General features: G+C 46.2%; 1 protein-coding gene across 8 annotated transcripts in view; it reads left to right on the forward strand.

Moving 5' to 3' along the window:
- The window catches only part of LOC140211181 (voltage-dependent calcium channel subunit alpha-2/delta-2-like), a 1,200,890-nt gene that overhangs the window by 1,075,629 nt on the left and 106,964 nt on the right, over positions 1–18,297 (forward strand). The window lies entirely within an intron of this gene.

Here is an 18,297-nt window from a genome sequence, read left to right on the forward strand (position 1 = left end):
TTAGGCCATTCAACCCATTGAGTCTGCTGCACCATTTCATCATGGCTGATCCGGATCCCATCCAACCCATACACCTGTCCTCTCGCCATATCCCCTGATGCCCCGAACAATTAGGAATCCATCAACTTCCGCTGTGAATATACCCACGGACTTGGCTTCCACCACAGTCTGTGGCAGAGCATTCCACAGATTCGACACTCTTTGGCTGAAACAAATTTCTCCTTACTTCTGTTCTATAAGGTCAATGCTCAGGTTTGGGCCCCTGATCTAAGAAAGTGTAGCCCCCCTGGCCACCCTCAGGGTCTCTCGGCTCACTGTCGTCTAGGGAAACAGCCTCGGACCCGCCAAACTGGGTAATCAGTTTGTGTGGATGCTGTGTGATGTACCCCACCCCGCCCAAATAACAGACAATACACCAGATACGATTAAATGATTTACAGTTTATAGATATTACTGGAACTATATAATTAATAAACAATAAAATATAAAAGGAAAATAAAAGGCGCCACACTTATCAAAGTTCAATCCCTTCATGCACAAAACAGTTGGAACTCAAGAACCTTCTTCTTCCAGGTTGAGTCGGTGGTGAAGAAGGCGAATGCAATGTTGGCATTCATTTCTAGAGGAATAGAGTATAGGAGCAGGGATGTGATGTTGAGGCTCTATAAGGCACTGGTGAGACCTCACTTGGAGTACTGTGGGCAGTTTTGGTCTCCTTATTTAAGAAAGGATGTGCTGACGTTGGAGAGGGTACAGAGAAGATTCACTAGAATGATTCCGGGAATGAGAGGGTTAACATATGAGGAACGTTTGTCCGCTCTCGGGCTGTATTCCTTGGAGTTTAGAAGAATGAGGGGAGACCTCATAGAAACATTTCGAATGTTAAAAGGCGTGGACAGAGTGGATGTGGCAAAGTTGTTTCCCATAATGGGGGAGTCTAGTACGAGAGGGCATGACTTCAGGATTGAAGGGCAGCCTTTCAGAACAGAAATGCAAAAAAATTTTTTTAGTCAGAGGGTGGTGAATCTATGGAATTTGTTGCCACGGGCAGCAATGGAGGCCAAGTCATTGGGTGTATTTAAGGCAAAGATTGATAGGTATCTGAGTAGCCAGGGCATCAGAGGTTATGGTGAGGAGGCGGGGCAGTGGGACTAAATAGGATAAAATGGATCAGCTCATGATAAAATGGCGGAGCAGACTCGATGACCGAATGGCCTACTTCTGCTCCTTTGTCTTATGGTCTTATGGTCTTCTTCACCCTGTGACCCCTCGGACCACCTCGACCAGCCGCCTGGGACCGACAACGGTGGTCGACCAGATGCTCCAAATGAGTCCGTCTCTGTCTCCTTGCTGAATGCCCCCCTCGGGGTTCGACCCCATTAGCGGACTCACAGCACCTCGCCCATCCTCTGTCTTGCTCTCCTGCCTTCTGCCCCAAAACCCCGCGCATACAAAAACTTCCAGATACACCAAAGTCATAACAACTATCCCAATTGGTTCATACCATCCTCTTAGCACCCCCTAAACCACAACAAGCTGCTAGTGCAAAGCTTTCTCAGCGTTTAACATAACAAAGAAGCATTCCCGATTATAACATAACAAAAAAGCCATTTTAATTAGCCTCTGCAGTAACATAAAAGACAAAACCCCCTTACACTCTCCCCCCACCAAATAAAGTCATGTCCTCATGACTTCTAAATAACTCGCCAACCAATCCTGCAGACACACAACACACACATACACACAGTGACAGTGCTCCCTGAACAGTGGACCTTACTCCCGTCCCATGGGCGCTACATAGGCAAGCCTATCTGGGAGCCTCTTAACCCTCCGAGACCTCCGTACCGCCCTCACCTAAGCCCAAAAGGCTCAGACACTACTAGGGATACCTCGGGCCTGCTTGCTATCTCCTCTCTCACTCAGGCCACCATTACAGCTCGGAGCCCCCTGTCCCGTGTCTGGGGCCCCGCCACTCCTCCTTCCCAATCCTGCTGCAACTCAGACTGCCCACAGCTAGCCCTCCCCACTACACCTGACTCAGTGGGAGAAGGGCCAAAGGTCTCTTCCTCAATCACGAGGAAGTTAGCGAAAGGCAGCATGTACCACATGTGCAGCACATCATCCTTCGAACCGGTATCCTTCCTCATTCCGTCGATCGGTAGCTGCTGTTTGACTTTCTCCAAACTGAAACATTTAGCCGGTGCTACCCCTTCAGCCTCCTGCAGTCGGGACGTCAGCTTCTTCGGGGACTCCTTCAACTCTCGCCACAGCCTCAGCAGTTCTGACTCAGGGTTCTTGGCCATCTCAATCTGGGACGCAGTTACCCCACCAGCTTCTTCCACCTTGACCTGAAAAGCAACAGTTAAAGAATGTTCAGCCTCCAGTATTTTCTTCCTGATGACGTCTTTCAGGTCAACTTTCAGTTTTTCCACTTTATTTAAACTCGCAATAGTCACCTTCAGGTTCCTTTCAAGCGTCCGCCTCCCTCTTCCGAGATCTGTCCTCCATTTCTTCACCTCCTCGGGAGTGTAGTCAAACTCTCCTCCCTGGGCTCTCAGTTTTCTGTTTGCCTTAGTCAGAACACTTCCTTGATCTTCCCCAATTTGTAAGTCTTCCAATCTTTTCTGAATCAACGTCTTGAGTTTCCACTGATCCCTTCAAAGGTGGGTCATTGTTTCTGGTCGCTGGATTAATTCATCAGTACATAACAGCAGTGTCGGCTCAGAATTCCGTTGCTCCTTCTCCACGTTGACGAGCGTGAATTCCAAGTCTGCAATGGTCATCCCACAAGTGCGGCACTCAGTCTCCGGCCGGCATTTCTGAGCACTCAGTTCAGCAGTGCAAATCCCCTCTCTCCCCTATGTCTTATTCAGATTGACGACCTGGGTTTCCATCCCCAGGTCCACCACCATCTGTTCCAACACCAGGAAGTTCAACTGGTATGTCGGGTCATTTTCCTCACATTGCACCAAACTCCTCCAGCCAAAAACTCCTCCACATTTGACACTTCGCTTCGGTCGCCTGGGCTCAGCCACTCGCCCCGCCTCGCCTCATAGTCCCCCCAGGCGAATCCAAGCTCTAGGCAGTCATCCACATACGTCAAAACTCCACACACCTTCACTTCCCCCATGGTCTTCCTCATGCCCCGCGGGAAGGATGCAGGGGCTCCGGATATGCCCTTGGGCATCTTTTCGGATTGGAAGAATCCTAGGGAACGAGTAAAGGCCATCTTCAGCTCAACAGCCGCACTCCTCAGGATCTGGCAACATCCACCCCTAGATGCAGCACATTAAACCACATCGCATAATTCACACACACGCTGCCTTCATCTTCCACGCCGCCAGGGTCCATTTGCCGCGACCTCTCTCTCACTGAGGTGTCTTCAGCGGTCAACTCCCCTCCCTCATGGTAGTTTGGAGCATCTACTAAGAGGGTCTCACCCTCAGCTACTTTCCCCAGGCTGTACCACCGCTGGGTCTCGTTTAAATTCGGTACCGGCTCAAGGCTGCTACACACGTCCTCAGAAGCAACTCGACACGCTGGGTGCCCAGACAATGCCCCCATGAACTCCAGAGTCATTAACCAATCATCGTCTTCTGGATAACTACTACCACTAGTACCCAAAGTCTCCGGTGCCCTTGCGGTTGTCAAGGGTAAATGCTTCAGACACCGGTTGTAAAACGAACTGTACAACAACTTGACCTGCACTCCGGGGTCGAGGATGGCTTTAGCATCGCTTCCCTCTATCCGTAACGACACCCTGGGGCGTGGTCCCTCTAAGCCTTCAGGAATAGGGTCTTTTCCTTTCGGAAGTTCATTGGTACATTGTTGGGAATGTGCTTCCCCAGAGACCCCAAGCTGTTCCCCCACTGGGCCTTCACTAAGTTTCCCGACACCTCTCTGATCAGCTGAACAACTGAAGGAGGAGCATGATCCCCCTGGCACTGCAAGCAATTTAGCTGCCCTCCTAGCCAGAGAAGACTTTCCCCGCTCTTTTAAATAACTGACAGCTGTCACTATGGTGTAAGTGAACCTGACAGCTCTAACACTGTCACTAGCCCGCCTACTCCAACTTTCACCCAATCCCTGTTGCTCTCCCTCAACCGAGCACTGCCACTCATCTAACAACTGAGAGATCTGCTCCGCCCACATCTCGCACGTCTCCGCCCCTCCTGGGGTGGACACTATCCCAAGCGCCAGGCGGAGCCTGCCAGAGCTAGAACATTGATTCGCAGACCCTACCTCCAAATCAGACCACTCTTTCCTCTCTCTCCCAACTGCATGGACAGCCCCAAGTGCCACCTCCAACTCGTCAATGCCAGCCTGAACTCAACCAAATACTGCACCCACAACGCATACAGCAATAACCAGCAAATAACCCACAGAGACACACATTACAGATTTAAACAGGGCACCCACACAGCATACCAGTAGACCCAATCCCGGACAAAGCCCACACAATGTAGCCCCCCTGGCCACCCTCAGGGTCTCTCGGCTTGCTGTTGTCTAGGGAAACAGTCTCGGCCCTGCCAAACTGAGTAATTAGTTTGTGTGGATGCTGTGTGATGTACCCCACCCCACCCAAATAACAGACAATACACCAGATACGATTAAATGATTTACAGTTTAGATATTACTGGAACTATATAATTAATAGAGAATAAAATATAAAAGGAAAATAAAAGGCGTCACACTTATCAAAGTTCAATCCCTTCGTGCACGAAACAATTGGAACTCAAGAACTTTCTTCTTCACCCTGCGACCCCTCAGACCACCTCGACTGGCCGCCTGGGACCAACAACGGTGGTCGACCAGACGCTCCACACGAATCCGTCTCCGTCTCCTCGCCGAACGCCCTCCTCAGGGTCCGACCCCATTAGCAGACATCACAGCACCTGGTCCATCCTCTGTCTCGCTCTCCCGCCTTCTGCCCCAAAATCCCGCGCATACAAAAACTTCCAGATACACCAAAGTCATAACAACTATCCCAATTGGTTCATACCATCCTCTTAGCACCCCCTAAACCACAACAAGCTGCTAGTGCAAAGCTTTCTGAGCATTTAACATAACAAAGAAGCATTCCTGATTATAACATAACAAAGAAGCCATTTTAATTAGCCTCTGCAGTAACATAAAAGACGAAACCCCCTTACAAAAGGATGTTCTGACATTGGAGAGGGTTCAAAACAGGTTCACAAAGATGATTCCAGGATTGAAAGGCTTGTCATATGAAGAACATTTGATGACTCTGAGCCTCTACTCACAGGAATTCAGAAGGATGGGGGTGACCGCATTGAAACCTATCAAATGTTGAAAGGCATCAATAGAGTGAATGTGAAGAGGATGTTTCCTGTGGAAGGAGATTCTAAGACCAAAGGACACAGCCTCAGAATAGAGGGGTGTCCTTTTAGAATGGAGATGAGGAGAAACTTCTTTAGCCAGCACATGGTGAATCTATGGAATTCGTTGCCATAGGCAGCTATGAAGGCCATGTCATTGGGTATATTTAAGGCAGACGTTGATAGATGCTTGATTAGTCAGGGCATGAAAAGATAGACGGAGAAGGCAGGAGATTGGGGCTGAGGGGGAAAATGGATCAGCCATGATGAAACAGCAGAGCAGACTTGATTGGCCGAATGGCACAATTCTGTTCCTATGTCTTATGCTCTTAAACTTGTGCTATTTTGTGTGCGGCATCTGCTCCGTGGGAAAAAAAAATCTGTCTATCCAGTTATCTGCTCATAATTTTGGGAAACCAAATTAAGCCTATGCAATCTCTCTTTATAATTGAAATGTTCCATTCTAGGCAACATCCTGGTGCATCTGCTCTGCATTCTTTCCAGCACAATCACATCCTTTTGTCAACTAGAATTACACACAATACTCCAAGCGTGGCAAATCAGTGTTCTAACACAACATCACAATCAAAGACATGGCTGTTGGAGGCATCACCTATGTCTTCTTCATGTCTTTTTATCAGTGCTGCAACCTTAAGGGATTCATGGACATACCCTGAAGGTCTTCTTCATTAATAATCCCCAGAGCACTACCATTTACGGCGTAAGTTCTACTCTTGTTTAGAACATAGCACAGGAACCAAAATGAGTAATGAATTAACTAAATTTCTTCTATCTGTACATGATCCATATCCCTCTATCCCTACATATTCATGTGACCATCTAACAGCCTCTTAAACTCCACTTTCATATCTGCTTTCCCCTTCAGCACATTTTGGACACATGCTGCTCCCAGTAAAAATGCTTGCACCAAACATCCATTTTAAACTTGCCCCTCTCTTCTGAGATGCATGCCTACTTGACATTTCTACCCTGAAAACCTCTGCATCCTATCACCAAGCCAATTTTGCATCCACTTTGCCATCCTACTCTGGGTCCATGCGTTCAAAACTTATGGACCAACCTATTATGCAGAATCTTATCAAAGGCCTTACTTAAGCCACTGTCGATAACACCTCAAGTTACTCCCCCTGTACTGTTCGGTCTGAGGTTGGTGCAAGTTGATTCGTCTAGTTTTATTCTCTTTGTACTTTAAATGTCAGAACATTTGGATATGGGAGAGAGAGAGAGAGAGACACTGAGCAGGCTAACAGTTCACTAACTTTAATGAGAACTGTTGTAGAATTTAAAAGAGAACAATAAACACTAGGCCAGCAGGGCCATTAGCTAAAACTCTCGTGCTGAAAGTTAAATGTCAACGCTGCAGCTGGAAGCAACAACTAATACTAAATGAATACTGTTGCTTTACAGCATCAGTCGAGATGGTGGTCCTCTTCCTCCAGAAAGGAAGGGAACGTAGACATTGCCGTGCTTTGGATCAAGCCTTGGCAAGGCTACAACGAAAGGAAAGGAGTTACAACTGCCATAATGAAACAGTAATTAGCTGGAACAAGTGCAATTGCCAACCCTGTTGCTCAGCCTGCCAGCAGGTACATGTAGACCCTGCAGCAGAGTCTGTGCTTGTGACATTAACACAGCCATTAGGATATAACGAGGTGGCTTGCTGGGCCATTTCAGTAGCATCTGCCCTATCAACCCTTCTTCACCAGGATCTACTTAGTACATGTCAGCTCCTGCCTCACACATCCCTCTATCTTCTTTATACCCTTCGGAAGAGTTACACTCTCAATCCTGAACACGATGAAATCTGCAGATGCTGGAATTTCAAGCAACACACACAAAAAATGCTGCTGAACGCAGCAGGCCAGGCAGCATCTCTAGGAAGAGGTACAGTTGACGTTTCGGGCCAAGACCCTTCGTCAGGACTAACTGAAAGAAGAGATAGTAAGAGATTTGAAAGTGGGAGGGGAGGGGGAGGGGGAGATCTGAAATGATAGGAGAAGACAGGAGGGGAAGGGATGGAGCCAAGAGCTGGACAGCTGATGGGCAAAAGGGACATGAGAGGATCATGGGACAGGAGGCCCAGGGAGAAAGAAAGAGGTTGGGGGGGGGGAAGCCCAGAGGATGGGCAAGGAGTATAGTGAGAGGGACAGAGGGAGAAAAAAGGGGGGGGGGTGTATTAATAATAATAATAATAAATAAATAAATAAATAATGGATGGGGAACGAAGGGGAGGTGGGCCATTAACAGAAGTTAGAGAAGTCAATATATAGATGCGGCCTTCTATATATTAGAACATCGAACAAAGAACAGTACAGCACAGTACAGGCCCTTCGGCTCACATTGTTGTGCCGACCCTCAAACCCTGCCTCCCATATAAGCCTCCACCTTAAATTCCTCCATATACCTGTCCAGTAGTCTCTTAAACTTCACTAGTGTATCTGCCTCCACCACTGACTCAGGCAGTGTATTCCACGCACCAACGACTTTCTGAGTAAAAAACCTTCTTCTAATATCCCCCTTGAACTTCCCACCCCTTACCTTAAAGCCATGTCCCCTTGTATTGAATTTAAATGCAAACAACAGGAATTCTGCAGATGCTGGAAATTCAAGCAACACACATCAAAGTTGCTGGTGAACGCAGCGGGCCTAGCAGCATCTGTAGGAAGAGGTGCAGTCGACGTTTCAGGCCGAGACCCTTCGTCAGGACTAACTGAAGGAAGAGTGAGTAAGGGATTTGAAAGTTGGAGGAGGAGGGGGAGATCCAAAATGATAAGAGAAGACAGGAGGGGGAGGGATAGAGCCAAGAGCTGGACAGGTGATAGGCAAAAGGGGATACGAGAGGATCATGGGACAGGAGGTCCGGGAAGAAAGACAAGGTCGGGGGGACCCAGAGGACTGGCAAGAGGTATATTCAGAGGGACAGAGGGAGAAAAAGGAGAGTGAGAGAAAGAATGTGTGCATAAAAATAAGTAACAGATGGGGTACGAGGGGGAGGTGGGGCCTTAGCAGAAGTTAGAGAAGTCGATGTTCATGCCATCAGGTTGGAGGCTACCCAGATGGAATATAAGGTGTTGTTCCTCCAACCTGAGTGTGGCTTCATCTTTACAGTAGAGGAGGCCGTGGATAGACATGTCAGAATGGGAATGGGATGTGGAATTAAAATGTGTGGCCACTGGGAGATCCTGCTTTCTCTGGCGGACAGAGCGTAGATGTTCAGCAAAACGGTCTCCCAGACTTATTTTTATACACACATTCTTTCTCTCACTCTCCTTTTTCTCCCTCTGTCCCTCTGAATATACCCCTTGCCCATCTTCTGGGCCCCCCCCCCCCACGTCTTTCTTCCCGGACCTCCTGTCCCATGATCCTCTCGTATCCCCTTTTGCCAATCACCTGTCCAGCTCTTGGCTCCATCCCTCCCCCTCCTGTCTTTTCCTATCATTTTGGATCTCCCCCTCCCCCTCCAACTTTCAAATCCCTTACTCACTCTTCCTTCAGTTAGTCCTGATGAAGGATCTCGGCCTGAAGCGTCGACTGCACCTCGTCCTACAGATGCTGCCTTGGCCTGCTGCGTTCACCAGCAACTTTGATGTGTGTTGTCCCCTTGTATTGAGCAGTGGTGCCCTGGGGAAGAGGCGCTGGCTATCCACTCTATCTATTCCTCTTAATATCTTGTACACCTCTATCATGTCTCCTCTCATCCTCCTTCTCTCCAGAGTAAAGCCCTAGCTCCCTTAATCTCTGATCATAATGCATGCTCTCTAAACCAGGTAGCATCCTGGTAAATCTCCTCTGTACTTTTTCCAATATTTCCACATCCTTCCTATAGTGAGACGATCAGAACTGGACACAGTACTCCAAGTGTGGCCTAACCAGAGTTTTATAGAGCTGCATCATTACCTTGCGACTCTTAAACTCTATCCCTCGACTTATGAAAGCTAACACCCCATAAACTTTCTTAACTACCCTATCTACCTGTGAGGCAACTTTCAGGGATCTGTGGACATGTACCCCCAGATCCCTCTGCTCCTCCACACTACCAAGTATCCTGCCATTTACTTTGTACTCTGCCTTGGAGTTTGTCCTTCCAAAGTGTACCACCTCACACTTCTCCGGGTTGAACTCCATCTGCCACTTCTCAGCCCACTTCTGCAACCTATCAATGCCTCTCTGCAATCTTTGACAATCCTCTACACTATCTACAACACCACCAACCTTTGTGTCATCTGCAAACTTGCCAACCCACTCTTCTGCTCCCACATCCAGGTCGTTAATAAAAATCACGAAAAGAGGTCCCAGAACCGATCCTTGTGGGACACCACTAGTCACAACCCTCCAATCCGAATGTACTCCCTCCACCACAACCCTCTGCCTTCTGCAGGCAAGCCAATTCTGAATCCACCTGGCCAAACTTCCCTGGATCTCATGCCTTCTGACTTTCTGAATAAGCCTACCATGTGGAACCTTGTCAAATGCCTTACTAAAATCCATGTAGATCACATCCACTGCACTACCCTCATCTATATGCCTGGTCACCTCCTGAAAGAACTCTATCAGGCTTGTTAGACACGATCTGCCCTTCACAAAGCCATGTTGACTGTCCCTGATCAGACCATGATTCTCTAAATGCCCACGGATCCTATCTCTAAGAATCTTTTCCAACAGTTTTCCCACCACAAACGTAAGGCTCACTGGTCTATAATTAGCCAGACTATCCCTACTACCTTTTTTGAACAAGGGGACAACATTCCAGTACCTCCTCTCCCTTAATATCAAAATGCTCCAGAACATCAACCTCACTCATATTGTCCTCATCGTCATCAAGTTCCCTCTCATTGATGAATACCGAAGAGAAGTATTCATTGAGGACCTCGCTCACTTCCACAGCCTCCAGGCACATCTTCCCACCTTTATCTCTAATCGGTCCTACCTTCACATAATTGAAGAATGCCTTGGGGTTTTCCTTTACCCTACTCGCCAAGGCCTTCTCATGCCCCCTTCTTGCTCTTCTCAGCCCCTTCTTAAGCTCTTTTCTTGCTACCCTATATTTCCCAATAGACCCATCTGATCCTTGCTTCCTAAACCTCATGTATGCTGCCTTCTTCCACCTGACTAGATTTTCCACCTCACTTGTCATCCATGGTTCCTTCACCCTACCATTCTTTATCTTCCTCAGCGGGACAAATTTATCCCTAACATCCTGCAAAAGGTCTCTAAACATTGACCACATGTCCATAGTACGTTTCCCTGCAAAAACATCATCCCAATTTACACCCGGAAGTTCTAGCCTTATCGCCTCATAATTTGCCCTTGCCCAATTAAAAATTTTCCTGTCCTCTCTGATTCTATCCTTTTCCATGATAATGCTAAAGGCTGGGGAGCGGTGGTCACTGTCCCCCAGATGCCCACCCACTGAGAGATCTGTGACCTGACCCAGTTAATTACCCAATACTAGATCTAGTATTGCATTCCCCCTAGTCGGTCTGTCAACATACTGTGACAGGAATCCATCATGGACACACTTAACAAACTCTGCCCTGTCTAAATCCTTGGAACTAATCAGGTGCCAATCAATATTAGGGAAGTTAAAGTCACCCATGATAACAACCCTGTTATTTTTGCACCTTTCCAAAACCTGCCTCCCAATCTGCTCCTCGGTATCTCTGCTGCTATCAGGGGGCCTATAGAATACTCCCAATAGAGTAACTGCTCCCTTCCTGTTCCTGACTTCTACCCATATTGACTCAAAAGAGGATCCTGCTACATTACTCACCCTTTCTGTAGCTGTAGTACAGAATATTGGCGAGACCCGATACAGGCTGGGAGACCGGTTCGCTGAACACCTATGCTCTGTCCACCAGAGAAAGCAGGATCTCCCAGTGCCCACACATTTTAATTCCACATCCCATTCCCATTCTGATATGTCTATCCACGGCCTCCTCTACTGTCAAGATGAAGCCACACTCAGGTTGGAGGAACAACACCTTATATTCCGTCTGGGTAGCCTCCAACCTGATGGCATGAACATTGACTTCTCTAACTTCCGTTAATGCCCCACTTCCCCTTCGTACCCCATCCGTTATTTATTTATTCATTATTATTATTAATACATTCCCCCCCCTTTTCTCCCTCTGTCCCTCTCACTATACTCCTTGCCCATCCTCTGGGCTTCCCCCCTCCCCCTTTCTTTCTCCCTAGGCCTCCCGTCCCATGATCCTCTCATATCCCTTTTGCCAATCAACTTTCCAGCTCTTGGCTCCATCCCTCCCCCCTCCTGTCTTCTCCTATCATTTCGGATCTCCCCCTCCCACTTTCAAATCTCTTACTAACTCTTCTTTCAGTTAGACCTGACGAAGGGTCCCGGCTCGAAACGTCGACTGTACCTCTTCCAAGAGATGCTGCCTGGCCTGCTGCGTTCACCAGCAACTTTTATGTGTGCTGCTCTCAATCCTGATACAAGGTTTTGACCCAAAGTGCTGACAGTTCCCTCCCCCAACAGAAGGTGGACTTGCTGAATTCCTCCAGCATAATATTTGTTGCTTTTGAATCCGGTATTTGAAGTCTCTGTGTCCCCATAACAATTAAGTTGTCAGTCCTTCCGATGCAATTCCCTCTCATGCCCTTCATCTCAATGCAGCCTCGAGGACTCACACAGGCAACTGCAGAGAACGGTAATCTAGCCACCCCTCTTCAGTCTGACAGTTTCAAGGGCATCGACACTGAAAATAGTTTCTTCTCTAAGAGATCATTCAAGTTCTAAATTCCATAGTGTCTTGCCAGTATTTGAATTTAAGAATCTGGATGTAGCACCACTTCACCACCATGAAATTCTGATGGGTCTTGACATTAAAAAAACTTAACGTTTATGTGAACCTTCTCCAGCACTCTGTAGCTTTGTCTGCCTTAATCAAAAATTCTATGTTTAAACACTTCAGCAAATCATTTAATTCTATGCTTGTCATGTGTTTATTGAGCTTCTCCTAAAATGAATATATTCACTTCTCCTTGCAAGTTAAAATGATAAACTGGTTTACTATTGTCAAATATACCAAGGTAGAAGGAAAAACTTGTCTTGCGTGCCATCGATACAGATCAATTCATTACAATGGTGCATTGAGGCAGTACTACATAAAGTAGAACAAAGCGTTACAATACGGAGAGAGTGCAGTGCAGGTTGACAGTAACATGCAGAGCCCCAGTGAGATAGGTTTTGAGGGCAAGAGTCCATCTTATCATACTTGGGAAACATTCAAAAGTCTTATAACAGCAGAATGGAAGCTGTCCCTGAGCCTGGTGGTATGTGCCTCCAGACTTTTGTAATTTCTACCCAAGGGTAGGGGGAAGAAAAGAGAATGTCTGGGGTGGGTGTGGCCTTTCATTATGCTGGCTGCTTTACTGAGGCAGTGAGAAGTGTAGACTGGTTTCCATGATGTGCTGAGCTCTGTCCACAACTCGCTGCGGTTTCTTGTGGTCACACGCAGAGTAGATGCCATAGCAAGCTGTAATGTACCCAGATGTGTGTGTGTGTGTGTGTGTGTGTGTGTGTGTGTGTGTGTGTGTGTGTGTGTGTGTGTGTGTGTGTGTGAGAGAGAGGGAGATACATCAAGCTGTGCAAAGGTGAGAGAATTACTGAGCCAATATCCAATATCAATAACTTGGCAGGTTAAGCTACCACGGACAATTGTCCTTTTTGTATTGGTAAGTGGTAGAAGCAAGAGGGGAGTTGAAGGGAATAAGGGGAAAGTAAAATGGGGTTAGTGTAGAATTAGTGTATCTGAGTGGCTGATAGTTGGTGCAGACTCAGTGGGCTGAGAGGCCTGTTTCTGTATGAGATTGACTTATGACTCCACGACCTAGAGTGGAAAGACTAATTCTGATATACTGTAGCCAGAGAAGACAAGTAAACAGGTGCCATTTAATAAAATACTGAATATGGAAAGCTACAAGGTGCCCAAGCAGATAGGGTGTTCTTCCTCAAGGCAGTGCAGGAGGCCACAGGGTGGTGAATCAAAGTAGAAGGTAGCTCAGGGTCAGTACTACAGACCAAACATGATCTGCCCCCCCAAGGTAAATGAGTGATTCTCAGGAGAGGGAAGAGAGAACATCAGATAGTGGAGAACACCTTTGTGGCCGTCTCTCTCAACAATAGGTGCTTCAACAGTTGGGTGGACAACCTACCTGAGAGAAGCAACGGCATCTGTGCCTCAGAGTCTGGCCCTGTGACTCAGAAGGGTAGAGAATGGAAGAGGATAGCAGTAGTGATGGGGCAGTCTTTAGTTAGGGGGTCAGATAGGCGATTCTGTGGACACAAAAAGAAAACACGAATGGTAGTTTGCCTCCCAGGTGCCAGGGTCCACGATGTTTCTGAACGTGTCCACAATATCCTAAAAATGGAGGGTGAGCAGCCAAAAGTCACAGTACGTATTAGTACCAACAACATTGGTAGAAAAAGGAAGGAGGGCCTGAAAAAAGAATGCAGGGAGTTAGGAAGGGAACTGAGAAGCAGGACCTTGAGGGTAGTAATCTCAGGATTGCTGCCTGTGCCACACATCAGTGTGATAGGAATGGAATGAGGTGGAGGATAAATGCGTAGGTGAAGAATTGGGCAGGGATTCAGATTTCTGGATATTTGGGACCTCTTTAGGGGCAGGTGGGACCTGTACAAAAGGAATGGGTTGCACTTGAATCCAAGGGGGACCAATAGTCTTGCAGGCAGCTTTAACAGAGCCATTGAGAATGGTTTAAACTAATATGGCAGGGGGATGGGAACCAGGATGATAGAGCTGAGGATGAGTCAGCAGATGTTGGGTGTAACATGAAAGAACAAGCCAATGATTGGGTACAAATGTAAAGAGACTGAGCAAAGAGGTATATTGTGCCACAGAGGCAAAATTCAAGAAGGTGAAAATGCAGGACTGAAGGTGCTGTATTTAAATGTGCATAGCTTTCAGAATAAGGTGGACGAACTTGTGGTGCAATTAGAGGTTAGTCAGTATGACATAGTGGGCATCACTGAGTCGTAACTGAAAGAAGTCCGTAGTCGGGAGCTTAACATCAAAGGATACACTTTGTATTGAAAGGACATGCAGGAAGGCAGAGGCAGTGGTGTGGCTCTGTTGGTAAGAGATGGAATGACATCTTTAGAAAGAGGTGACATATGGTCAGAGAATGTTGAATCTTTGTGGTTGGAGTTAAGAAACTGCAAGAGTTGAAAAAAACACTATGGGAATCATACATAGACCTCCAAATAGTAGCCAAGATGTGGGATTGAGATTGCATGGGAGCTGGAAAAGACAAGTAATAAGAGTAATGACACAATTGTAATGGGGGACTTCAATATGCAAGGGGATTGGGAAATTCAGGTTGGTGTCAGATCGCAAGAGAGGGAATTCGTTGAATGCCTAAGAGATGGATTTTTAGAGCAGCTTGTGCTTGAGCCAATTCAGGGAAAGGCCATCTTAGATTGGGTGTTGTGTAATAACCCAGAATTTTTTAGGGAGCTTAAAGTAAAGGAACCCTAAGGAGGCAGTGATCATAATAATGTTGAAATCATACTGCAGTTTGAGAGGGAGGAGCATAACACATGTATCAGTATCACAATGGAATAAAGGGAATTATAGAGGCATCAGAGAAGAGCTTGCTCAGGTGGATTGGTAGAGGATACTGTCGGGGATGACAGCAGAGCAGAGATGGCTGAAGTTTCTGGGAATAGTTCACAAGGTGCGGGATAGGTATGTCCCACAGAAGAAGTTCTCAAATGGCAGGGCTAGGCAACAGTGGCTGTCAAGGGAAGTTACGGTCTGCATAAAAGCCAAGGAAAGGGCATATAAGGTAGCAAAAGTAAGTTGAATGAATGGGAAGCATTTAAAATCCAACAAAAGGCAACTAAAAAGCTATAAGAAGGGGAAAGATGAAATATGAGGGCAAACTAGCCAATAATATAAAGCAGGATACTAAAAGTTTTTTTTGTCAGATACAGAGTAAAGGGAGCTGAGAGTTTATATCGTACCACTGGAAAATGATGCTGGCGATGTTGTAATGGAGGAAAGAGAAATGGCAGATGAACTTAATGGGTACTTTGCATCTGTCTTCACTGTGGAGGATGCTAGCAGTTTGGCAGAGGTCCATGAGTGTCAGGGAGCAGGAGTGAGTACCATTGCTATTACAAAGGAAAAAGTGCTAGGTCAACTGAAAGGTCTTAAGGTGGATGTCACCTGGACCAGATGGACTACTTCCCAGAGTCCTGAGAGAGATTGCTGAAGAGATAACAGATGCAATGGTCATGATCTTTCAAGAATCATTTGATTCTGGTGCAGTACTGGAGGACTAGAAGATTGCAAATATCACTTCACTCTTTAGGAAGGCAAAAGAAAGGAAATTATAGGCCAGTTAGTCTAACCTCAGTGGTTGGGAAAGTATTGGAGTCTATCATGAGGTTTCAAGGTACATGGAGACTAATGATAACAACAAAGTCAAGGTCAGCATGGTTTCTGTAAAGGGAAATTTTGTCTGACAAATCTGTTAGAGTTCTTCAAGGAAGTAACAAGCAGGGAGGACAAAGAAGAGGTAGTGGATGTCATTTACTTGGATTTTCAGAAGGTATTTGATAATTTGATAAGGTGCCACACATGAGGCTGCTTAACAAGATAAAATCCTATGGTGTTACATGAAAGATACTGGCATGGATAGAGGAATGGCTGACAGGCAAGAGGCAGCAAGTGGGAACAAAGGGGGCATTTTCTGGTTGGCTGCCAGTGACAAGTGGTGTTCCTCAGGGGTCAGTATTGGGACCGCTAATTTTCATGTTGTTTGTCAGTGATTTGGATAATGGAATTGATGGCTTTGTGGCAAAGTTTGCGGATGATATGAAGACAGGTGGAGTGATAGATAGTGCTGAGGAAGCAATGTGATTGCCACAGGACTTAGACAAATTGGAAGAATGGGCAGAAAAGTGGCAGATGGAATACAGTGTTGGGAAATGTATGTTAATATATTTTGGTAAAAGAAATAATAATGCGGTCTATTATCTAAATGGGGAGAAGGTTCAAACATCAGAGGTGCAGAGGGACTTAGGAGTCCTTGTGTAAGATTCCTAAAAGGTTAAATTACAGGTTGAGTCTGTTGTAAAAAAGGCAAATACAATTTTGGCATTTACTTCAAGGGGAATAGAATATAAAAGCAAGGAGATAATGCTGAGGCTTTATAAGACACTGGTCAGGCCAAATTTGGAATGTTGTCAATAGTTTTGGGCCCTATATCTCAGAAAGGATGTGCTGTCATTGGAGAGAGTCCAGAGGAGGTCACAAGGATGATTCCGGGAATGAAGAGGTTAACATATGAGGAACTTTTGGTAGCTTTGGGCCTGTACTCACCGGAATTTAGAAGAATGCAGCGGGATCTCACTGAAACCTACAAAATGTTGAAAGGACTAGAGAAGATAGATGTGGAGAGGATGTTTCCTATGGTGTGGGTACCCAGAACTAGAGGGCACAGCCTCAAAATTGAAGGACATCCTTTTAGAACAGAGGTAAGGAGAAATTTCCTTAGCCAAAGAGTTGATCATTTCCTGATTGGTCAGGGCACCAAAAGATATGGTGAGAAGGCAGGTGTATGGGGTTGAGTGGGATTCAGGATCAGCCATGATGGAATGATGGAGCAGACTCAATGGGCTGAATGGACTAATTCTGCTCCTATATCTTATGGTCTTATGGTCTCAAGATTGCCACCTGATTGCGTTTGGTTTCTCCAGTGCAGAGGAGTTATGTTTTGAAGAGCAAGTGCAGCTCAATTAAAGGAAGTGAGGGTATTGAAGCTGCTGGGTCAACCCTGTGTCTCTGTTGCTTGCCACTTTTTGCTTCTCCTCTGAACTACCTTTCCAGGACTGCTACATGAATGACAAAGCCACAGTGAGCAAGGACAGCCTTTTTTTCTGTCTGGGTACATTACAACCTTCTAGATTTCGGATTAAATTCAACAACTTCTGTTTTACATCTGTATTAGAACTGCTGTGAATCTATCACATTATCTTAGCTTCTGTCTCCACGACACTGTTCTGATCTGCTAGATATATTCCCAATAACTCGTATTTTGCAGTTCTCATATTCCTTCACCGGTGTTTTCTCTCTTTGCCTCATCTTACAGCTCGCTGATTTTTTTGCCATATTCTCTCTTTCTAACTTCACATATGAAATGATCAAATACCTCACTCCACTAGTGCTCATCTCCTGGCAACCTGACCTCAACACATCAGAAATATTCCCTTTGTACAATCAATCTTCCCCAACATTCTCCACAACTTAACACTAACTTGTTTCCTTTCTTTTGCAGTGCCAGTGGAGAATCTTCAGCCCGAAGCATTAATACCATTTTCCTTTCCACAGATGCTACCTGTGCTGTGTTTCTTCAGCGGTTTTTTGATTTTTATATCAGGTTTCTAAGATCTGGAGTTCTTTGATTTTAATCTTTTGATTCTTGACTGGCGTAGAGTCTTGGTAAGAGGGGATAGCTGGACCAATGAGTCCACATGGGCTCGTTGGACAGCAATCCAGTCTCATTTACTGCCTGTGATCCCCATCTTCATTTTTATTTATAGATACAGTGTAGAAGAGTCCCCTCCAACCCAATGAACTGTGTCACCTGGCAGCCCACCTCTTTATTCCGTGCTCCCTGTACACACTATTTACAGTTTCAATTTATAACAGTCATCTCAATCCAGAATGCACTTAGGGCTTGTAGCACTCACCTGTCCTGGAAATCCCCAACTGTATCTATGGATGCTGCGTCTCCAAGGACACACATCACTGTGTCTTTGACACAGTGTGTCACCATTGCCATCTCTGAGACTATCCCTTTCAGAGGAACCTCATCCCATCCAGTCTTCCCTGTTGGTCGATATTCCTGTAGATAGCCTACTTTATTCTTGCTCTGGCTCCAGTATTTC

The sequence above is a fragment of the Mobula birostris genome, chromosome 16 (genome assembly GCF_030028105.1).
Source record: "Mobula birostris isolate sMobBir1 chromosome 16, sMobBir1.hap1, whole genome shotgun sequence".
Lineage (NCBI taxonomy): Eukaryota > Metazoa > Chordata > Chondrichthyes > Myliobatiformes > Myliobatidae > Mobula > Mobula birostris.